Genomic DNA, 6,474 nt, shown 5'->3' with positions numbered 1-6,474 from the left:
AAGTGTCCAACACAAGTGCCTAAGTGTTAAATTGTGCCAAGGACTCAAGAAGTGCAAATCAAGATTAAAGGTATGTTTCTAGACTTAGTACATTGTTTTGAAGACTAATGTATTGTGTCTAAGTGCTAGAAACAGGAGAAACAATTTTGGAGAAGTTGGCTGTGTACAGCCAAAAGGCTGCTCGGTCTGGGTGCACCGGACTGTCCGGTGGTGCACCGGACTGTCCGGTGGTGCACCGGACAGTGTCCGGTGCGCTAGGCTGCCATCTGTCAACTGGCTGCTCTCGGGACTTCGGCGGCGGCGTATAGCTAAAATTCACCGGACTGTCCGGTGTGCACCGGACTGTCCGGTGAGCCAACAGTCGGCCGCGTAATCCACGCGCGACGCGTGGCAGAGCCAACGGTCAGAAGGGGGCACCGGACTGTCCGGTGTGCACCGCACAGTGTCCGGTGCGCCAACGGCTCTGAACCGCCAACGGTCGGCTTCGCCAAGGAAGGAAAGAAATCTGCACCGGACTGTCCGGTGCGCCAGGCGACAGAAGGCAAAAATTGCCTTCCTAGAATGCTCTCAACGGCTCCTAGCTGCCTTGGGGCTATAAAAGGGACCCCTAGGCGCATGGAGGAGCACACCAAGCATTCTCTAAGCATTCCTAAGCACCAAGACTCCAATTCCGTGCATTCGATTCTTTGTGATAGCAACTAGAGCTCCATTTGAGTAGAGAACTCTTTGGGTTGTGTTGTGAGCTCGAGTTGTGACTTGTGTGCGTATTGTGCTCTGATTTTGTGTCTTGTGTGCGTTGCTCATCCCAGCCTTACTTCCATGCTTCTTTGTGAACATCATATTGTAAGGGCGAGAGGCTCCAAGTTGTGGAGATTCCTCGCAAGCGGGATATAGTAAAAAGCAAAACATCATGGTATTCCAGTGGGTCTTTGGACCGCTTGAGAGGGGTTGATTGCAACCCTCGTCCGTTGGGACGCCACAACGTGAGTAGGCAAGTGTTGGACTTGGCCGAACCACGGGATAAACCCATGTGTCTATTTGTGTTGATCTTCTTGTGGTTATCGTGTCTTGCAAGAACTCTTCTCTAGCCACTTGGCTTTATTGTGCTAACTCCTAATCAAGTTTTTGTGGCATTAAAGTTCAAGTTTTTACAAGATCACCTATTCACCCCCCCCCCCCTCTAGGTGCTCTCAAGGAGTGGGTCCGAGTGTTTTATGCTTCAGTGTGGATAGACCCCGACCACCAGTGGATGAGGTTCCGTTTTGAGCGAGAGGATGTCACTATTCATGCCAACCAGATTTGCCAGCTGTTTGGATTTACCGAGTTGTCGACTCGCCTTCACAGCCTGCTATGGTACTTTTGATCCTCCTCGATGCCCTCATGGCGGAGTCGCTCCAGACACTTCTCACCTCGTGGCCCTATTAAGACCGCCCTTCACAGATGGGTCGCGATGCTCTCCAGCAGATTTCACTCCAGCAGCAAAGTATCTCTATCAGATCATGAGACGGACACTACTGCCCAGGATGGGTTATCGAGAGGTCACCACTCACATTCAGCTCTGGCTACTTGGTGCCTTGATCTCACATTCAGAGTTTGATGTGGTTGATTTCCTTATCTGTGAGATTGAGGACACGGTGTTGGATGGTCTTCGTGCTCGCCGATAGCTGCCATATGTGCACTATCTATGCTACATCTTCGCGGAGCTGATTCGGTCGCCTCAGTTCCAGGGCACCCTCGAGCCCCACGCCTCCTGTTTGGATCCTATCGTCTAGCCCCTGACGACCCAGTGCCGGTACCAGATCCAGTGCCAGACACTCAGGCTGAGGATGTGGCGTTCCACCAGTTCGAGACCCAGGGCACAATTGTCCCTGATGATGATGATTTTGGGATCCCGCCACCGCCTCCTGTGCCTCCACGCTCACATGATCATGAGGCCGGGAGTTCCAGTGCTGCCCCTGCTGCCCCTCCTGCCGTTGACCCTGCTCTGGCTGTGATCCTTCGGTCTCTTTCACAGCAGCAGGCTCTTTAGGCAGCCGAGCAGGCTCGTCAGGCAGCGATCCAGCAGCAGATGTCCGAGAGGATGCTCTCTATGTTTCAGACGATTTAGGACAAACAAGACAATCTACAGCAGCAGCTTTTGGCAGATAGGACTGAGCACCAGGCCTTCATGACTCACATTCTTCAGCATACCAGTGTTCAGCTTCCTCCTGTTCAGTCTGCACCTCCTCCAGCTCTTCAGGCAGCGATTGTGCCAGCCATTCAGGCAGGACCCCCACTACCTTCGTTTGGTCCTTCTCCCTCTCCGCTCTGGCCGGTCACCCTAGATTTCTCGTCGCCGGTTATCGAATCCATCAGTGCTCAGCCTCCAGCGCCTGTTGTTACCACTGCTGTTGTGGTGGTGTCTGTGACCACTTCAGCTCCGGCAGCTCCTGCAGCGCAGCCTCAGTCCGAGTCAGTACCAGCTCTAGCTTCTACTACAGATCCTGGATCCGAGACTGGCTCTGACCCCCAGCTGGTGTTTGCCCTTCTGCCACGACCACGACCGAATGCGCCCCCACCTCCTCCTTCCTCTTCTGGGCTATAGGTTCGGGTTTCCCTTTTGGTGTTTGACGACAAAGGGGAAGAGATATGAGAGTTGTGAGAGCTAGGGGGAGTTAAGGAGTTAGTTGAGAGTGTCTTGTGTATTTTGATGTAATATATGTACTTGATACTCTCTATACTAGCTCCACTTTTGTATGACGATTTTACTCACAAACTCTATAATATGCTCTTGATGCTTATGTTGACTGTGTGTGTTTTGTGTTTTCACCTAATACGTTTATCACCAGTCTTTTAGTTCTTGTTCATCGATTTTATTTCATTCTTATATGAACAAGAAACTTACGTCGTGTATGCGCCTATACTCATTATTATTTTACACGCTCTTTCTGTCAAAAATTACTAAGTATAACTGACCATCTTCTTTATTGACAGAAATTTCAAACAAACTACTCTCACACTCTTGTAGGGTTGTCATCAATCACCAAAAAGGGGGAGATTGAAAGCATCTAGGCCCCTGGTTGGTTTTAGTGATTAATGACAACGTAATATTATATGTGACTAACGTGTGTTTTGCGGAGACAAATGGTAAGTTAGGTCGCATTACAGGAAGATGTACTACAACGGTGAAAACAATCCCTAAGATAAGAACTTGAAACGACGGCTGAAATAATGAAACAAAAGATGAAGGTCTTCGTATTCCGAGTGTCAAGGAGTTGCGGACACTCGGTATAGAGTTAGGTTTTTTATTTTGTTTTAGCCGTACTATAAAGAGGGGTTGTCGATGAGTAGTTTGACCAAGAGAGTTCTAGTGTAGTGTTGGTGCATATTCACACTCACATATAGTGCTAGGTGTCACTCTAGAACATACTCACGAGTTAGAACGAAAACGGATTCGAAAAACAAAAGAAAACAGAACTTAGGGTTTCTGACCTAGGGGCACCGGACTGTCGGTGCGCCCTCTACCAGTGGGGCCAGCCTGGCCCGGGGAAGACCTATTCCCACCTCAGAAACCCAAGAGCACAAAGTTTGGAAATTGAATTATAGCCGGCACACCGGACTATCCGGTGTGCACCGGACTGTGACTGTTCGCTGTCTGGTGTGCCAATTGCCCAATGGCTAGCTGTCAGAACTAGCCGTTGGAGGTGACCGTTGGCGCACCGGTGGCGCACCGGACTGTCCGGTGCGCCCATGCGCAGTCAGGGTTGCTAATGGCTAGTTGGTGGGTGAGGACTATTTATACCCCCTTCACCCACTATATTGATTGTCTTTCTGCCCACATTTACTCCTACACATTGCTAGAGCATTGCAAGCACCACAAAGCTTAGTGAGGTGATTAGAAGATCTTAATCCCGCATTTAGACCTCATTAGTGCTAGCGAGAGCCACCTAGAGCACACACCGTATGCATTAGGCTTCTCTTGGTCAAGTGAAAGTCTACGGCTTGTTACTCTTGTTGATCGGCATCACCTATTCGGCTTGGTGGCGTTGGGAGCTCGGTGATCACCTTGGAGAACTTGTTGGTGACCCGATTCGTGATTGTAAGCGGTCGTGAGGGATCCACCACGCCGGAGTGGCAAAGGATCATCTCATAGTGAGCACTTGGTTCTTGCAAGGACCAAGGGGGAGCGATACCCTTGCGCGGGTGCTCCAACGAGTACTAGGGGAGAGTGCCGACTCTTCGATACCTCGGGAAAAATTGGAGGAGTCTTCTAAACTTTGCTTTACATTCCGCACTTAATTCAAGCATTTTACATTGTGTATTTGTTTAGCAAGTATTTGAAGCATTATCTTAGTATTGTTGTATTCTAGTAGTATTCTCTTATTGCTAGTTGTTGGGGTGAAGTTGGGCTCTTGTTTATGTTTTAATTATTGTTGATTTTTAGAAAAGCCCAATTCACCCCCCCTCTTGGGCATCGTGATCCTTTCAGGTTGCTGTCCTAGAGCACAAGTGTGTCATTGCTCTCATTTGGGAGCACGAACACATCGTTGTCGACACCCTCATTGAGTAGCTTGACGAGGCTAAGCGCCATCTTCTTGGCTCTTCCTGTCTCATGCCTCTCCTAGAGTCCCCCATGGTCCCACCTCCTTCGGTGTATGAGGTTGTAGTCATCTCTAACCTCCAACCTAGACAATGGGCATTAAAACATCAGTTCTTTAGTTCCCATCATCCTCAACCTGACTTCCTCCACCTACAACCACTAGTGCAACCTCATCCTCTTCACCCTCTAGCACTACGTCCTAGATAATCACATCCTCATTGGAACTATCCTTCACTATCACCTTCTTTTGGTGGATAGATAGTGTGGTCCTCTCATGGCTCCTCAGGACCATCACTATTGAGTTACAAGATGTTGTTCATGAGCATGGTGGGACTAGTTGTCAGGCTCCTTAGGACCACTTTGCTCTTTTTGGTAGCACTCCCCCTATGACCATATTCGTGTTTTTGGGTTTGTGTGCTATCCGAACCTTTCTTCCACTGCTTCCCACAAGCTTGCCCCTCACTCCATCCATTGTGTCTTCCTTGGTTACACCCTTGATCACAAAGGGTACCAATGTATTGTCATTGCCACTAATTGTCTCCTAATCTCCTGTCATGCCATTTTCGCCAAGATGGACTTCCCCTTCTCGACACCCTCCCACTCCACCGCCAACTCCCTTCCCGAGTTAGACTTTCTTCATGATCCTACGGCTCCCTCTAGACCCACTGCCCTTTGTGATTTCCCTTGAGGGTCCCCCTGCTCCTGCCTACAACACTGGTGCCCCTAGCAACACCACTCCTCTTGGACTCGCTTAAGGCTGTCATATCGCCTCTGGTCAGCTCGTGTGCCTCTCTAGAGCCCTGGGGCTGCACTCTCACCCCTAGGGGTCCCGGCTTCATCTACACCCTCGAGATTAGGGATGGAAATGGACGGGAACGGGCGAGAAACTCTCTCCCATTTTCGTTACCATATTTTTTTCACCAGAAACGGAAGCTGGAAAGCCGGTAGAAAACACATCAGTGGGATATATGGATATACAAAACCAATAAATACGAACGAATATATAACAAAAACGAATAGTAGTTGGAACAACCTATCCTACTCGTTCAGTTAATCTGGCCTCTTTATTATTCCGTCTTTAGCGTTATGCGAATTCGGTTATGTTGATATTTTATCTTCTCTGTATACTCGTATATATACTTCAAGTGAAAAACATCCATGAGTCAAGAAACCCAAGCTGCTAGTTTGTAGTTGTAGGCTTGTAGCAATAGCCCTGCCAACTACTACTATTGTACTACTTCCTGCAGCCAGCCAGGGGTGAAGCTAGGTAGAAGCTTGCGGATGTATATGCGCCCACAAAAATTTATAAAACCAATTATCTAGACTAAATTTTCACCATATATGCACCAACTATATATTAGCACTATGCACTCTCAAGGTATTTGCACCCTCCTCTGATTCGCTCTAGCTTCGCCACTTCTTAGAGCCATGAAAAAGAAATAGAATAGCCATGTCGGGCTTGCACAGCCACACCACGGGCATCATCGGGCGCACCACACGCCAGGCTCCGTAGTGAACGGACCCACCATGTGCTCAGCGCCCCAGTCCACACCGATCACTAGCGCGCACCACAGCGCCGCCATCCGTACACGGCGTGGCTTCCTGGCGCCCAGCTCGTTGCCCACATGCATGCATGGCATTAGGGGTGAAAAGTGGACGAGATTATCCGGCGATATCGGATACGGATATTAAAAATACCCGATATACGGGTAGTTTTCTAAACGGGTTGGATATGGATAGTATCTAGATAGATCGCAGCCGGATACGGGTAGGGTATGGAACAAGTACTACCTAAGTCCGGGTAGGATACGTGTACATGGTTGGCGGGTACCCGACTACAATTGTTTGTGTAACTCAGTGGGTCTTCCCACCTTGGTTTTTCACGAGCCCATTAA

Source organism: Zea mays, chromosome 5 (assembly GCF_902167145.1).
Source record: "Zea mays cultivar B73 chromosome 5, Zm-B73-REFERENCE-NAM-5.0, whole genome shotgun sequence".
Taxonomy (NCBI): Eukaryota; Viridiplantae; Streptophyta; class Magnoliopsida; order Poales; family Poaceae; genus Zea; species Zea mays.
Note: the sequence above shows the minus strand (reverse complement) of the source record.